We start from the raw sequence: 17,842 nt of genomic DNA on the forward strand, positions 1-17,842 counted from the left end.
CGTCGTCAATCGTTTGTCTCACCTCAATATAGCACTACAATGTGCAATTCGGGGTTTCAAACCCTCAGAATATCATTTATAATCATTACTCACCTTGAACCAGCTAAATCTTTAGCTCGGGCGCCTTTGCCCCTCGAATCGGCCTCCACGTGCGTCGAATCTATCCAAAATCAGAACGAATACATCACAATATGCTAACGGAACAAAGCCCAAGCGAGAACAATCAACAAAGGGCACGATTCCCGAATTACCAAAACCCGAGCCCCAGGCCCACGTCTCGGAATCGGGTAAAATTTACATTTTCAAAATCCTCATACCCTCACGAGTCTAACCATACCAAAATTATCCAATTCTGGTACCATTTGGTTCTTCAAATCATCATTTTATATTTTTGGAAGATTCCACAACTTTTCTTCCCAAATTCCATCCCAAATCACGAATTAAATGATGAATTCAATGATAGATTCATGTATTCTAGCCAAATCTGAGTTAGAATCACTTACCCCGATGAATTTCTTGAAAAACCTTCGAAAAATCGCCAAAATCCGAGCTCTCTAGGTCAAAATATTAAATAAAACACAAAACCTCATATTTATAGAGTACCCCACAGATTTCCACCTCTGCGGACAACACAAAAACGACCACGGTCCGCACAAAAATGACTGAGGTTGCACAGGTTGCTTTAGTATTTTGGCCATAACTTTCGCTACAAATGTCAAAATTGCAATATCTTTACTTATCTGGAAACTAGACACGAAGGGCTACAACTTTCTTTGAATCATCTCAAAATTCCTTCTGGAGCAAAAGATATGAGCTTCCGAAGTAGGACCAGTGAAATATTCCCCACCGCGACCACACTGCATTTTGTGCGGTCTGCACAGCACCTATCGTGGCCGCACTTCATTTTGTGCGGACCGCGCTGGTGGGTTCCGAGGCCTGCAACCCTTCTGGACCTGCTACAGCTATGATTTTCGGCCTAAAACATCCCGGAACCTACCGGGAACCCCCGGAACTTCAAACCAATTGCATCAACACATCCCATGACATCGTTCAAACTTGTTCAAAACTTTGGAACGCTCACAACAACATCAAATCACCAATTTAACATAGGATTCAAGCCTAAGAACTCTTAAATTATGCTTTCGATCAAAAAGTCTATCAAATCTCGTCCGAAAGACCTGAAATTTTGCACACACATCCCAAATGATACAACGAAGCTACTGTCACTTTCGGAATTCCATTCCGACCCCTATATCAAAATCTCGCCTATCAACCGGAAATCGCCAAAATATCAACTTCGCCAATTCAAGCCTAAATCTTCTCTACAACTCCAAAACCCATTCCGATCACGCTCTTAAGTCACAAATTACCTAACGGAGCTAACCAAATCATAAAAATTCCAATCCGAGATCAAATACAAATAAGTCAAATCTCGGTCAACCTTTCAAATTTTAAGCTTTCAACTGAGACTGTTCTTCCAAATTCATTCTGATTAACCTGAAACCCAATACCAACGATTTACATAAGTCATAATACACCACACGGAGCAAGTCATGCCCGAGAACTGGCGAACGAAGTGCAAAAGGTCAAAATGGCCGGTCGGGTCGTTACAGAGACACAACTTACAACCATTCTGCGAGGGAAAAGACACATTGAATAGCTAACTCCAAATGGTGCTATTGTTAATAAAATGATTGGTACCAATTATTGCCGAAATATGACAATATCCAAAGCGTATCAAATACGAGCATTATATATCACTACAAGAAAAATGGTCATTAGCGACAACAAATCTAGTTCCTAAAGGTGTGATTCTGGTCCTTGAAGGTCAATAACGACCAGTAAAATCTGGTCACCACTCGTCGCTAAAGGCTCCGCCGCTAAAGGCCAATAACGACGAGTTGAGGAGCTGGTCCTTGAAGAGTTTTAACGACCGTAAAAGTTCTAGTCCCTAAAACAGTTTTAGCGACCATAAATCTGGTCCTTAAGCACTTTTATTTTGGTCCCTAAGTATAGACCAATTGCTGCCTACAATATTTAGTAACCAGTTATACGAGTCTTTTCCAGTCATATTTTATTTATAAATTATATTATTTTTAGTATATAAAATCACATGCACGTAACAAAAATATCAATAAAATCATGCTTTCATATACAAATATACAAATGTACATGTATAAATTGGTTATGAATTACAAAAAAGCGTATTACATCCCATTGGTAATTGTATAACCATGAACCATATGTCACCGTGCTCTTTACACAATCTTTTAGCAAAAATAACTGCTTTCCTAACTACCCTTGCAAGTGAAACAATATTGCATGAAGTCTTCAAAACTTGCATCTTGACTTGTAAGTTCAACTCTTCAAACCCTCTAAAAAATAAAAAGTAAATTTTCCTTTAGAAAATTATGAAGATCATATTATGTATTTGAAAGATAACAACAATGAGAGGAACACTTGAATATTGCATACTTTCTTCTCCTTAAAATAAAGCATATCATTTACATATATAGTCCAATTTCACCTTTTCAAATATAGATTAATGTAAAATAACCTATCCATATTTACAAAACACATTATACGAGTAGCAATACTTTTACAAGTTTCAATAATGTACATACCTTTAACCAATATACAGTGAACCGTATTTCCTCCAGTGAGACAATCTGGAAGTAATTAAATATAGTTTAGATCATGAAAATCAGTTTGTGCTCAACACATAAATTATAAACCAACAAAAATATCGTATAAAAAAGTTTACTAAAGCGCAACCTCATGGCCAATGATAGTGACTAACAACTCAAACAATTCAAGGAGGAAAGACTTCTTCATTTGCCGTTCAAGAATATGAATAAAGAAAAGAGTAAAACTATTATTAGCCTTATAATCAATAATTTTGAGAACTAGATATTGAGCAAATTACATAACTAAGAGCCCAAGACAAAAGGCATTATACAATCTGGAGGATGAAGCTCAAACCACTAACCATTCTCCATATATGTTTTTGTTCAAATAAAATAATTAGTCTAGAGCTAACATTAGTCATAACCTAAGAACTCCAATGAAGATGTTCCTTAAGAACTATTTATTTGAAAAAGATCAAAGTAGATGCTGAGAATTACAATAAGAAAATTTTATTTACATGCCATATATATTGATATTTCCTCCAAAGCTTGACCAAAAAAAGAACGTCATGAAAGTTCCATTCACAACCCATCTCAGGGTCATAATAGATACCTTATCAAATTAGGCACAGGGGCTAGGCTACTATGTGAGATAATTATACTGGGGCTATTAGCTTTAACAAGGATGAATCATTAGAATTGAACTATCCAATAGATAAATTATACCCATAACAGAACTGCAACAAAATGATAAGAATAATTATGTTCCTCCAATGTAAAGACAGAGATCCATTTTCAATGGCCAAAGTGAACAAATATCTGAAGATAATAACAACTTTTAGTTAGAGTAAGATGCAATTGTCCTTCTTACAATATTTTTAACTACACCCAACCTCTTTCCTTTCTATTATTTACTTCGTGAAGTTTAAGTAAGATGCAATTGCCTTACAACCAATATATTCTCAAAACAACCAATATATTCTCAAAACAATAAGAACAAACACCAAATATTAAGATTGATGAAGCATTAGAGTTAAATTTCATAAATTAATCGCCCATAAAGGTATTGCCAAACAACTTTTATTGAATTATATTTGGGTTTAACATTGTCTTCTAATTCAATTAAAACTAGCTAAGAGATATTGAGATTGATAAAATAAGATGTTTGTGAGCTAAGAGAATGACCTCATGTGTAATCTGATGTTGCAATCTTAAAGAACGTTTCTTTTGTCGATATCAACTACTACGTCTCATCTTCCACAAGTTCAAACCACCAGTTGCGAAAAAACATATTATAAATGCATAGTGTTTGAAGATTGCAATATATTATAAATAACTAATAGAAAGTGTGGTAGAGTAAGCTATTGCTATGTTGAGCTTTCTATTCTCTCATCTCACTCTGTTTCATCTCCTTTTGTCTTCTCTCTATCAGTTGGTTTCCATTATTGTTCAATTGCAATTTCCCTTATTAGTCTATTGTAATTTAGTTGAGTAATTTTGGTATAATTAGTGTATGCGACGAAATTAGAGGGTCCAATTTCTTGTTGTTAAGTCACTTCGGAAGAACACCTCGAGGCCTCGAGGACCCGAAGTTGTGACCGAGTTCCCTCCTTCGAAACTCGTCAATGTCCGACCCGAAGAGAATATTGATCGAGGCTAGAGTAAAATAGGGGATTCCCAAGGCACACTGCTAAGTCTGACAAAGTCGGTCTGCCCGAAGCCTGTATCAAGGTGTCGCATCTAGCCGTCCCATCTCCAAACCTTTACAATTAATGCATATTTGTACTATGTTGGATTCTCCCTCCTATATAAAGGGGATCCTCATCACTTTGTAAGGGGTTGTTGTTGCTCCAACTACTCTACACGAAATATAACAACTCTCTCTCTTTTCTCTCTAACATATTTTCCTATCGCTATTACTTATTATTCTCATATTTGTTCTTCATTTATTGCTTGTTATTGGTCATATAGAGCCTCCCTTGATTATATCCTAACTATTAGCCTTTTCCCGATTACCCCTGATAGCTCGAGCCCGAGCCCAGACATCGACCTCGAGGCCCCTCATCGGTCAGTCCGAGGCCCAAATAGCTAGCCCCTCGATTTGATTATTGTATGCGGCGAAATCAGAGGGCTTAATTTCTCGCTATCAAGCTACTTCGGAAGAATACCTCGAGACCCTGAGGACGTAGAGTTGCGACCAAGTCCCCTCCTTCAGGGCTCGTCGAGGCCCGACTCAAAGAAGACGAAGATCGAGGCTGGAACAAAAAGGGGAGTTCCCTAGGCACGCAGCTAAGTCTGATAGAGCCAGCCTACCCAGAGCCTGTGTTAGGCGTCACATCTAGTCATCCCATCTCCATACTCCTACAATTAATGTATGTTGTACTATGACCGGATTTCCCCTCCTATATAAAGGGAACCCACACTACTTTGTAAGGGGCTGCTGTTACTCCAACTATCCTATCCAAGATCAATAATCTCTCTTTCTTCTCTCTAACTTATTCACTCTTACTCACTCGAGGCTACTCTTTGCATTTATTGCTTTCATACTTATTCTTCATTTAATGTTTGGTCTTGGCCATAAAGAGTCTCCTTTGATCATATTTTAACTGTTATCCCTTCCCGATTACCCTCGATAGATCGAGCTCGAGTCAGATATCGACCCCGAGGTCCTTCATCGGCCCGTCTGAATCTCGGGCAGCAAGCCCCTCGGTTTGATTATTGCCCTGTTTTAGCTCGTATCTCATCGTCAAAACTTCATACTCTTAGCATCAGCTACTCTAACAACTAGCATAAAAATAGATCACGTATTTTTAGAATCCCATTTTACAAATTTAATTGTCATTACCATTTTCACGGTAAACAGTTTGGCGCCCACCGTGGGGCTAAAAAAATAGTGATTATTTTCTTGCTAGTTTCATTACACAAACACAAGTTATCTTTCACGTCTTTTCTTGTTCAAGATCTTTGATTTCAGGTCAAAATGTCTGGCTCGGTAAATAGAGTCGAGAACGACAACCTCGAAAACCACGGGGAAAACAGTGTGGCTATTTCGGCTGTCGACGCGCCACCACAGAATCCCGGTAAGACGCCCGGACCGATTCTAGTGGACGTAGATTCACAGGACGCACAACAGGTCGACGAAACCTAGCACACCGATAGGAGCATACGATATAACGACCGATAGGAAGCCCAAAGAACCCCAGCCCGGGAAGAACATGAAGTTAGTCTTCATGTTATTTTTGAAATGTTCCAGGCACAACAATTGGCCATCGCTCAGTTACAAAGCCATCCAAACACTCCCAGCATAGCAGTGCCGGAAACAGCTCCCCCAGTCGAACATGTACCCGAGAGATCGAGCAATAACGGATCGGTAGCCGATCCCGCCATCGCGAAAATGCTGGAGGACCTCACAGAAAGGATCAAGTCAGGCGAGAAAATGATAGCAGCCAATGATAAGAAGGTCGAAACCTATAACTTCAGAGTCGATCAAATCCCGAGTGCGCCCCGGCCCTAAAGGGTGTAGATTCGGGGAAGCTCGTGCAACGGCCATTCCCCGACGAAGCGGCCCAGGAACCCACTCCAAAGGAATTCAGAATGCCTGAACTCCCTAAGTACAATGGGACCTCAGATCCCAACGAACACATCACTGCCTATACGTGCGCGGTAAAAATCGATGACCCAAAGAACGATGAGATCAGGTCCGTCTTATTGAAAAGGTTTGGGGAAACACTCTCGGAAGGGGCCATGATATGGCATCATAACCTAGCACACAACCCCATAAACTCACTTACCATATCGGCAGATTCCTCCATAAAGGCACACGCCGGTGCCATCAAAGCAACGGCGAGAAGACCCAACACATCCGGGACCAAGCAAAGGAATAACGAAATGCTGCGAGAATTCGCATCTCATTCCCAGATGGAGCAAATGGGACTACCCCCGGTCTCGGATGATAGGGCAATACATGTCTTCACTCAAAGCCTAAACAAACCAAGCCCGACGATCCCGAGGCAGTTAAAACAAAACTTGCTCGGGTACCCAGCCAAGATCTAGTCGGATGCCTATATCCGGCACCAGTTGCAAACCAGGGCCGTGGATGACTATCCAGGAGTCCCCTCGGGCTCAGCATACCCAAACAGGCTTCTAGAAAAGAAACCAATGCCAAACAGAGAGAGGTACCACCCGTACGTCGCAGGCGGGAGAAACGCCCCAAGGCGCAATCTACCTCACAACGATTGGAGAATGGATCGAGGACAATATCATTGAGGTATCGTTAATAGAACCAGATTTGACGGGGACACGAGGCCAGCGAGGGTGCCTCGCCCATCAAGATACAATTTCAACATCGCTGTATCAAACATACGTGTTCATCGTCAGCAAAACCAGGGACACCAGATGACCCAGACCTATTCAACAGAACCCCTCTCAGAGGAATCAAAGCTGGGTATGTGAACTACATAACAAATGCGAACGCAAAGCCGGGGATAGCCACCAGCTCCGGAGGAAAAGAGCCAAGTCACTCAACAAAAACCACTGTTGAGAACTGACGAGTGACTGAATTCAGGTTCAGCCCCGAGTAGGGAAGGCGGCCAGGAAGAACGAAGCAAATGGGCCGAAGCATTTTTCCACGATAGTGGAGGAGCAACGACACTTTTAAAGAACTCATAAAAGGGAGAGCACAAATGCTCGCCGCCAGAGAAAGGCGGATCTAGGGACATATCCCCGGGGACACCCTCACAATCAGCAAAGAGGGCACCAAGACCTTGTCTCGGCCTCACACTGACACACTAGTAACCTTCTTCCTCACTCAATCCATTTTAAATAAAACATGTGTTCATAAGTTCAGATGGCTCGATCAATGTTGTCGGGCCGAGGATAATAGGGCGGTTCGATCTGCCGGGTCAAAACACTACCACCTCTTGAATCTTTGACGGATTCCAAATGGCTATCACTACGACAAGGAGAAAGACCACTCTCTCAGTCAGTGTGGCTAGCGTAGACCGGAACGCCAAATCCCATATCGTCAAAAGAGGCGCAATGAATGAACGCCTTATTCAGGCGGTCGCGGATACACCGCATGAAAGTGGTACCTCCCCCTCTTCGCCAAAGAATGAAACCCCCAATGGAGGATGGAATTGAAACCGTCTGTGGGGAACGACACGCAACAACAAAAATGTTTGCATTACGAAACGTGGCGCCGGTATCGATATCTCCACTCTCGAAAGAGTCAAAGGGTAAGAGAACCACATATTCGGCCATGCTCGATTAAACACAGCAGAGGGTTTCACTAGAGTCCTCGCTCCAGAATAGCAGGACATATCGAACCCCAGAGCGTCGCCTGCGCATCCCGCGGTAAAGTAAAACTACCTCCCCCCCTTTGTTATTTTGCACTAACCTGTATGCAGACACCCGGCCAAGGCACTCGGAAGTGCTAACTCTACCTGAAGATCCCAAGGCCTTAACGACACATGTCGCACTCTTTCCGCTCGGCCGAACTTCCGCCCCGAAGAGGGTCTCATCAGCAAGGTTCTTAACAGAACAACGCGCCTCCTAAGGAGGATTCAATAAGCCTACCGGACTTTTTTCGCGATCAACCCTGTACCGGGAAAGGACAAATGAGGTCCCAGTGAGAAATCATGTACCGGGCCAAACAGTCAAAGGAACCGTGCCCGCACGGGCCGAGCTCACGACAACCAAACAACATGTATTTATGCCAAGTAATTAAAGAATATATTTCAACATCTCGTACTCCAAAAGAGAAAATTTCGGCATGCTCACGGCAAGGATTCCCTCCACTGGATACGTCCCGAAATACTCGGAGACTTAGCGTCAACAATGCGGCACCCGCACGACCTCAGGTTCAGAATTCCGAGCCCATAAGGCCCCAACGAGGCAATTCCGAGCTCACAAGTAACGGCCTTTGAGCCTAAGCAAACTCGATGACTTGGAGACTGTCGCCAATCACCATATGCTGGAAAACCCGAGGCCGTAAGTCCTCGAGCGGGTAGACTTGGTCTAAGCCAGATCTATTTTATATAGCAACAAAAACTGTAAGACCTCAACAGGCATGAAAATTTTGTAAGACCTCAACAGGCATGACAAACTGTAAGACCTCAACAGGCATGACAAAACTGTAAGACCTCAACAGGCATGAAAATTTTGTAAGACTCAATCCCGAAGTTTAGGCTACATGTCGCATTTGTAAGACTCCCGAAAGGGCATACCCTCGATGTAGACGCCTAAACTATTACTCGAGATCAAAAATGGCCCCGTCCAAACACATATGACTACGGTCAAAACGGCTGCACCAGCCAAATTAACGCGACTCGGGGATGACAGACCGTCGCTAACAAACTCGCAGGCCATTACTTCGAATCTACTTCGAAAAGAGCCGGTTAAAATGGGCTACCTTCAATAGGAAAACGAGCTTCAACCATGTCAACTCCAAATCACGAGGCTTCGAGCTACTCAGCCTACGAGCTAAACCTTCCGAGGTGCTGGAACATCGCCGCTAACGACTTGAAAACGAGGTTCTTCTTGAATCGACGACGGGTTAGGCAAAATTATTTTAAAAAGACCTTAATGAGAGGAAAACAAAGCCTACAATATGCCCACGGGCAAAAGTGTAAGAGCCATTTTTGCCAGCCAAACGAGCCTCCGGGCCGCACACTAAAAGGTTGCAACGACCAACAGCGTAAGAGCCACTGTCGCCAACTTGAAAAATTGAAAACTTGAGGATTAAAATGAGCTCGAGTCATAACCCGATTTGGAGACCGAATCGAAAATAGTTAACTACACATGCCTAAGGGCACATCGTAAGCGCCATTGCCGCCAGCAAAACGAGCCTCAGGGCCACACACTTAAAAGGTCGCTTCGACCCAAGGCATATAAAAGCCATTTTCTTCCGCCCATGCAGGCACAAAAAATTTGAGGGTCAATTAAGCTCGAGTCGCAACACGACTTAGAGACTGAACCCAAAATAGTTAAAATACAAATGCACAAGGGCAAGGAATAAGAACCATCATCACCCGCCCGTGCAGGCACAAGAGATTGAAGGTCAGATAAGCTCGAGTCAAAGCCTGACTCGGACACTAAGCCCAAAACAACTGGGCAAAGCACGAAAGCTCTAATGCCTACTCACGTCAAAAATCGCACTTGACCAAGCATGAAAGAGTCTTCGGGCCTGTCTAATGAGTTTCGGATCCATAGGGCTCCCGCCAAACACCGAAACCACCCGCCTGGTCAAAAGCAATGCAGAAAGAGATACAAAAAAGATAAAGCTTCAAGTTTCTTTTATTTACATACGCAAAAGGTGCGCTCTCCATTTACAAACATGCTCTGTGAATGTCAAATACAAAATGGAAAAGTGACGAAATCTACGTTCTGCTCCAAGAAAGCTACGGCCTACCAGCCCCAGCTTTGCTCTCTGTGACGTCGGCAAGAAGTAACCGAGCATCCCGCTCGTCCTCCCTCGCTCGAGCCAACTCCTCTGAGAGAACGAAACCCCTAGCGCTGATCTCTTGGAGTACCTCTCTCCGGGATCTGCAACAAACATATTCCTCGATCCTCTTTTCACGATCAAGGTCCCGTCTCAACTCGGCATGGGCATCAGTACCGTCCTTCAAATGAATCGCCATCTCCTGATCAGCCTTATCCCAACTCAATGCTGCTTCAGCCCGAGCATCAATTATCTCATCCCTGACCGTCGAGATATCAGACTCGAGCCTCGCGATCATATCCAACTAAACTGAAGCGTTGTCACGAGCCAAACGGAGTTGGGCATCGAAAGCGGGAACTTTAGCCAAGGCACCCTTTTCTTCTAAAGCTTGAGCCTACACCTGAGCCCTCAGTTCACCACAAGCACTCCTAACTCAGTCAGCTTCGCCCCTAAGGTACTCCAAAGCCTCCATCTTTTTTTGCAACTAAGATAGGCAAAAGGATTAACCTTAAAGGTCAAAAGGGCGAAACACATCCTACGAAAGGTTACCTGCTCCATCAAATAGATCTCGTAATTCGAGCTTCAGAACGCCTTATATCGCCAGTGCATCGACTCAACCTCCTTCTCCTCGCTAAGGAGCCTAAGGGACTCACCCTCATCCAGAGCTTTCCGAAGCCTAGCCCCATGACGGAGCAGATCAGACCTAAGCCTATCAAAGGCCTGCAAAAGAAAAACTCGATAAAGAAAGGAAAACGCAAAATACAGAAGGTCTTCACCGAAACTCACCATGAAGTGAAGCCGACAGACTTCCTCGAAGGCCGAGCACACTCCTGTTGGTCCAGCCCCTTCGGCCCTGGAAGAACCAACCTCGGTCGAGGCATATTCACTCGGAGGAACTACCGTTCCGGAACCAAATGCTCTGGGAACAGCAGGCTCGGGCGATGTCCTCTCCTCGAAGACATAGGCTCGTTTAGCCCCACTAAAAGCTCCATCGCGCTGCGAGTGTAAGTCCCATTCACCTCCATCGTCCCTTGGCTCGGAGGCCGATGACTCCTCCCCCTCTCCGGAGGAACACCCGATACCTACGACGGCAAAGCCAGTAGAAAGGGGAAAATGTCATTTCGAATATACGTAGACCAAGGTGAAAGCAGCCTATGCGCATACCTTGATATTTCGCTTCCCATCTGCCACGGGACACAACTCGCCACCTACGCTCGTCGCAAGTTGAATGGGTCACCAACTTCCAGACCCAACCGGGCAGATCGGGAACTTCACCTGGCGTCCATGAAGTTGCTATAGAAGAGGAGGACACACAATTACTCAACTGGTTTTTGCTATAAGCAAATCTAAAAAAGCACGAGACACTCCACTCACGTGCGTAATTCCATCCCTCGGGAAATGGCATGAGCTCCACGGGGATGATGTCAGTCGTCCGAGCCCGGACGAATCGCCTGACCACTCTTGATCCTCATCTTCCTCATCATTGACAACAAAGGGCGTGGACGAGCAGCATCGCAAGGTTAACATGCCTCGATGATGAAAGGGCCAGTACAGCCTGACAAGGTGGCTACACGTGAATTAAAGCCCAGCCTTCTCCGCAAAGAACCTCATCATCAGTACCACTCACCAGGACGGATGTATCTACGCCAAAGTAACCCGATACTTCAGGCAGAAATCAAGCACGACCCTATCAAGGGGGCCTAATGCAAAAATGTATACGTATACATTCAAGAATCCATCAGCAGAGTCCGTAATACTCTCATCGGGGGAAAGCACCTGCAGCGCTATCCCCTCGCCCCATCTGCAGTATCTCCTTACCGTCTCCAGATGTTCCTATATTATCAAAGACATAATCTTTAGAGTGAACTCCCGTAGATCCTGAACACTAGGAGTGGAACTCTCCCCTCCCTGCCGGGCCAGCCCCGAAGTAGCTGCCATAGCTATGGTAGAATTGACTGACTAAAGTAAGGACATGCGCCAACACTTTTTGCGCCTGAAGAAACGAAGGACCCGATGCCAAGGCAGAAGGATAGATATCTAAAATAATGATATCTTCCAAAGAAGCAAAAGCCGCCCCACATATATGTGGGAAACAACAACAATTCGCCTATCTATAGTAAGCCCCGGGAGGCCAACGGCCTCGGTACAGATCCCGGGGTGGTACCCGACTTCCGAGACCTTCATCGACAAGAAGGTAGGCTTCAAGGAGCCAAATATATCATCTCCAGCCCCGAGGTGGTGCCCGACCTCGAGGACCTTCAGCAAAAAGAAGCCAGGCTTCGGAAAACCTTCAGCGCCATCATAGAACTCGAGGTGGTACCCGATCTCGTGGTTTTCCTTTCTAAAACGAAAAGTAAGCACCTAAAGCTCCGCCCATGAAGACTCAAGGAAGGATCAAGGCATCGCCTAAGTATAGGCAACCCCTCAATGGAAGTCTATCCACTACGCTTTAAAAGGCTATCTACATCAAGTTCAAAGTATCCCCAAAGGTACCCGAAGCTGACCTTCGCTCAGGATACCGTTCTCAAAAACTTCGAAACTTAGCGTACTATCTCCATGCAACTTGAAGGGCCTGACGGCCCGAATCCATCGGACCAATTTAGTCTTGGTCCGATGTATGATAATGGGCTCGAAAAAGAGCCATGCCAATCGGTAGAAGATCGAAAAGAATACTCGCATCCAAGTTAGATATTAGCGGTCGACAACAAAGGAAAACGTTCAAAAACCTCGAAGCGCACAAGAACATACAACAATAGGGCATGTATCAAAAACAGGAATCAAGGAAGTATCTTTATATTCATGAATATTCATGTAGCACAGCCCTCGAGCGGCCCTCTCATATGATTATAAAAGCCTAGAGACTGGTCTACTTTCGAAGGTCTGCCTCCTGCAACAAGCGCCTCCGGGCACGCATCCTCAGAAGCCTCATCTCGGCCTTCCATACTGATATCCCCAAAGGATAGGGCGAGAAGCAGGGAGGGATGAAAAAATGCCATAGCTCTCCGAAGGTCGAGGACCCTCGCTGGCCAAGAGAACCTCAGAGAAATAGCGGACCGGGCGAGCCTCGGCCTCGCTTGCACGGCTACTTAGAGTCCACTTCTTGGAACATTTAGCCGTGCAAGCTACCAGCTTGAGGCAGAGCACCACGTCGAGCCAGGGTATGAAGGTGAGCAGTGGTGTACAATCCGAGCCCCTTTTTGAGCAGCGATATATAATCCGAAGAGCTTTTCGCGAGCAACGAAAGTTGACCCCCATATGTCATCATCTCAAGCAAACAAGGACAACAACAACAGACGTAACAACAACCACAGCAGCAACAGGATGGCATGGTCGTGCTCGATAAAGGGAAGCCCCGGCAAGAGGCCGCAACACAGCCTGCGGGAGCTCTGCCGAACGGCCTTGAGGCCACGAGTCCCAAACATGATGTTCAAAGATAGAGGAAGATGATAAGAAGAAATGGGCAAATGAGCAGATGAAGGCATCTTGGATATAAAAACTATGCCAAAGCACCCTCATTTATAGGGGGTAACTACACAGTCATTGAGGCTTTGGAAGATTGACCAACGGACGCAATTACTGCGTTCATGAAGAACCGAATCGATGGCGGTACATTCATCTTGAATAATGGAAATCGACAGTGCATTGAATGGTGTCAAATACACAAGTCCGTGGGATATCTCGGTTGTCGCAAATGCTTGCACTACAGGTTGCATCATTGGTATGACATCACCGCGAGAAACTTGTGGAGTTAGGTGTCAAAATCATTTCCCATCGCTTCGTTCTGGGAAACGCGGAGATTATTTATATGTGGAAAAATTAGAGGGCTTAATTTCTCGCTATCAAGCCACTTCGGAAGAATACCTCGAGACCCCGAGAACGTGGAGTTGCGACCGAGTCCTCTCCTTCGGGGCTCATTGAGGCTCGACTCAAAGAAGACGAAGATCGAGGCTGGAACAAAAAGGGGAGTTCCCTAGGCACGCGGCTAAGTCTGATAGAGCCAGCCTACCCAGAGCCTGTGTCGAGGCGTTACGTCTAGCCGTCCCATCTCCATGCTCTTACAATTAATGTATGTTGTACTATGACCGGATTCCCCCTCCTATATAAAGGGAACCCACGCTACTTTGTAAGGGGCTGCTGTTACTCCAACTATCATACAGAAGATCAATAATATCTCTCTCTCTCTTTCTTCTCTCTAACTTGTTCGCTCTTACTCACTCGAGGCTACTCTTTGCATTTATTGCTTTCATACTTATTCTTCGCTTATTGTTTGGTCTTGCCCATAAAGAGCCTCATTTGATCATATTTTAACTATTATCCCTTCCCGATTACCCTCGATAGATCGAGCTCGAGCCAGATATCGACCCTGAGGTCCTTCATCGGCCCATCCGAATCTCGGGCAGCAAGCCCCTCGGTTTGATTACTATCCCGTTTTAGCTCGTACCTCATCGTCAAAACTTCATACTCTTAGCATCAACTACTCTAACAACTATCATAAAAATAAATCACGTATTTTTAGAATCCCATTTTACAAATTTAATTGACATTACCATTTTCACGGTAAACAATTATAACTCTACTCTAGTTCGTATTTCGCCGTTAAGCTTCACACATCTAGCATCAACTGCTTTAACAACTAGCATAAAAATAGATGATCCATAATTTCAGCAATATTGAAGCACTAATAGTACAACCTCAAAATATATGATCCATAGTTTATTCACAAGATCTAACACCACATAATTAGAAGACAAAATAAAATCCAAAGGATTTGATCTTATCATCAATAGACAGCTTTCTTTGTAACAAACTCCACCTTAGAGGATAATTTAAATAGATGAGGCTTCATCAAAGGCATTTTATTCATAAGAGATGGACTTTTACGTTGTTTAATGAGGTTTCATGCATTCAAGCAAATAACTTTTCTTATAAGTAGATCCAATCCAAACAACCTAGTCATATTTTGATACCAAATGAATTTTAATCCCACCTCACTAGAAAAATCTAGGAACAGAGTGAGAAAACTTCAGCAAGTGACACCACAACATTGCATACTACAATCTCCTTTCCTTTCCTAACACAACACGTCATATTTGGGTCAAAGATTTTTTTCTTTTGTTCTTTTTAACTTTGGAATAATAAAAAGACAAACTTTTTAGACTATATAACAATTAATTTAATCAACTTTCAGTATTTATTTTCATTTTTTTGAGAAAGTGCTCACAATCCCAAAAATACAAGTATTTACAGTTGCATTCAAAGGGACATCTAACCAGAGAAAGACTTCTGTTATCTACATTTCTTTCTTCTCACAAACAAAACAACTAAAGGGAGATTTCGTTTATTCCCTCATCCTCCTTGCTCTACACCCAATCTTTAACCCTAACCATAACCGCCATCCTCACATCTCGATACTCCCACTTTAAATCCTACACCGCAATAATAAATATTCAGCATAATTCGTACAAAATATCATCATTCTCTGCTATCAATATTCACTAAAAAAAATTTTAGTCTTCAACCAAAAAGAGAAGAAAAGTGACAAACCTGTTCAAATTGATAACCATTGTTATTGTTAGTTTGTGAGTCTTCACCCAGTTCAAATAGATATCACGTGAGTCTTCAGACTTTAAGACATAAATTTGAAAGAGTTGATTGTTAAGGACTTCATATGCTTTCAGATTAAAAAGCACATTGAGAGAATAGGGTTTCATTTTGGGGGGAAATACGAGAGAGAGGGGGGAGGGGGTTGGTGGGGGTTAATTAATATGCGTATTCATATTTCATCTAATAAATAGGAGTAATTTTTTGTGATAACCCAAAATGTAATCTTTAAATTAAATAATCATCTCGATGTTTTAAGACCTTGAAAAGTGGTATCAATAATTTTTCGACTTGCGTGCGCAGTCCGTATAATTTTCCGGAAGGCTTTTATGTGAAAAATGGATTAAATTGTGAACTAGAGCTTTAAAACTCAACTGAGTTGACTTCGGTCAACATTTTGAGCAAACGAACCCGGATAAAAGTTTTTACCATTTCGGTAGTTCTGTATCGTGATTTGGGACTTGGTCATATGCCCAAAAGTGAATTTGGAGGTCCCTAGATCAAATTATCGCCATTTAACGGAATCTAGAAATCTAAGGCTAAAGATTTCTTAAGTTTGACCGGAGAGTTGAATTTTTGATATCGGGGTCGGAATCTAGTTCTGAAATTTTTTATAGCTTCGTTATGTCATTTATGACTTGTGTGCAAAATTTAAAGTCAATCGGACTTGATTTGATAGGTTTTTGCATCGAATATAGAAGTTGGACGTTCTTAGTTTCATTATGCTTGAATTGGGATGTGATTCACGGTTTTAGCATTATTTGATGCGATTTGAGGTTTCGACTAAGTCCGTATCATGTTTTAGGAGTTGTTTGTGTATTTTGTTGAAGTTCTGAGGGCCTCGGATGGATTTCGGAAGGTTAACGAATATAAAAAGGCTGTTGAATTTTCTTTTACAGCATGTGAACAGTACCCCATGAACAGTGCCGTGTACAGTACCCCATAACAGTACCGTGTACATTACCCCATGAACAGTGCCGTGTACAGTACCCCATAAAGATTACCCCGTGAACAGTCGTGAACAGTGTGAACGCGTGAACAGTACCCGAAATTTTTCTGGACAGAACATTAAGTTCTGAAAATGGGACAAGTTTTCCATTTTTGTCAAATTGGAGCTCGGGAAGAGGCGATTTTCGGGAGATTTTCGGAGAAAACAATGGGGTAAGTGTTCTTAACTTAATTTTGGTTAGATTACCCGAATCTATTACTAGTTTCGGTATTAAATCTATGAATTTAGTTGGAGGAGTTTGAAAACTCTCTCGGATAGATTTGAGGATTTGAGGGTCGAAATGTTATCAAAATTTAGTAATTTTGGTATGTTTAGACTCGTGGTTGGATGAAGTTTCATATTCCATAATTTTTGTCGGGTTTCGAGATGTGGGGCCCACGGGCGAATATTTAGTGCAATTTCGGATTTTAATGGAAAATGTAGAATTTCATATGGATTTAATTCCTATAATTTTTATTGACTGAATCGAACTGTTTATGACTAGATTTGAGAATTTCGGCCACGAATTCGCGAGGCAAAGGCTTGTTGGAATTTTGAATTGGTTGCAAAGCGAGGTAAGTATTTGGTCTAACCTTAGCTTGAGTGATTAGGAGTTGTGTCTTATTTGTTACATGTTAATTGTGGAGTACGACGTATAGGCATGGTGACGAGTATCTATACGTTGGTGTCAAGCTTGCCCGTGAGTCTTGTATTATAATTATTGTGAGCACGTGATTTTTGCCCTATGAGAACTATTCCCAAAAATTCAAAATAAAATGGTTTTTGTGTTGTTTGTAATTTATGTGTATTTTGTCTATTTTCTATTTTAAATGAGAAAAATGCAAAAAAAAAAACAGATGTGTTGCATATGCATTTAGGATTTAATTTTGCAAGTTAGGATTTAATTTTACAATTCAGGATTTAATTAAGCAAGTTTATTTTACAAAATAGAAAAATCACAAAAAAATATATGCTTTGCATTTAATGTCCGAATTGTGTAATTTTATCTTTATTTGATGTTTAAATTCATGAGATAGCTATTATTGAGGGTTAATGATTTAGCTAATTGTCAATTTTACAATTAGGATTTTTAGTGGGTAATTAGGAATTAAAAAGAAAAAATGTGGAAGAAAAGGAAGAAATAAAAGAGAAAGTCGGACTGGGCCAATTTTAAATTGAATAGACCAG

The 17,842-nt window shown here is 42.7% G+C and overlaps 1 long non-coding RNA gene across 1 annotated transcript; it reads right to left on the bottom strand.

Annotated features, from left to right (window-relative positions):
* Positions 1 to 2,131: 2,131 nt before the first annotated feature.
* LOC104237123 (uncharacterized) lies at positions 2,132 to 15,796 on the bottom strand. The gene is made up of 3 exons (XR_713556.2): positions 15,610 to 15,796; positions 2,625 to 2,669; positions 2,132 to 2,375 (listed from the first exon to the last, which is right to left on the bottom strand). It is a non-coding gene; the product is annotated as an uncharacterized lncRNA (long non-coding RNA).
* Between the last annotated feature and the right edge of the window lie 2,046 nt (positions 15,797 to 17,842).

Source organism: Nicotiana sylvestris, chromosome 5, assembly GCF_000393655.2.
Source record: "Nicotiana sylvestris chromosome 5, ASM39365v2, whole genome shotgun sequence".
NCBI lineage: Eukaryota > Viridiplantae > Streptophyta > Magnoliopsida > Solanales > Solanaceae > Nicotiana > Nicotiana sylvestris.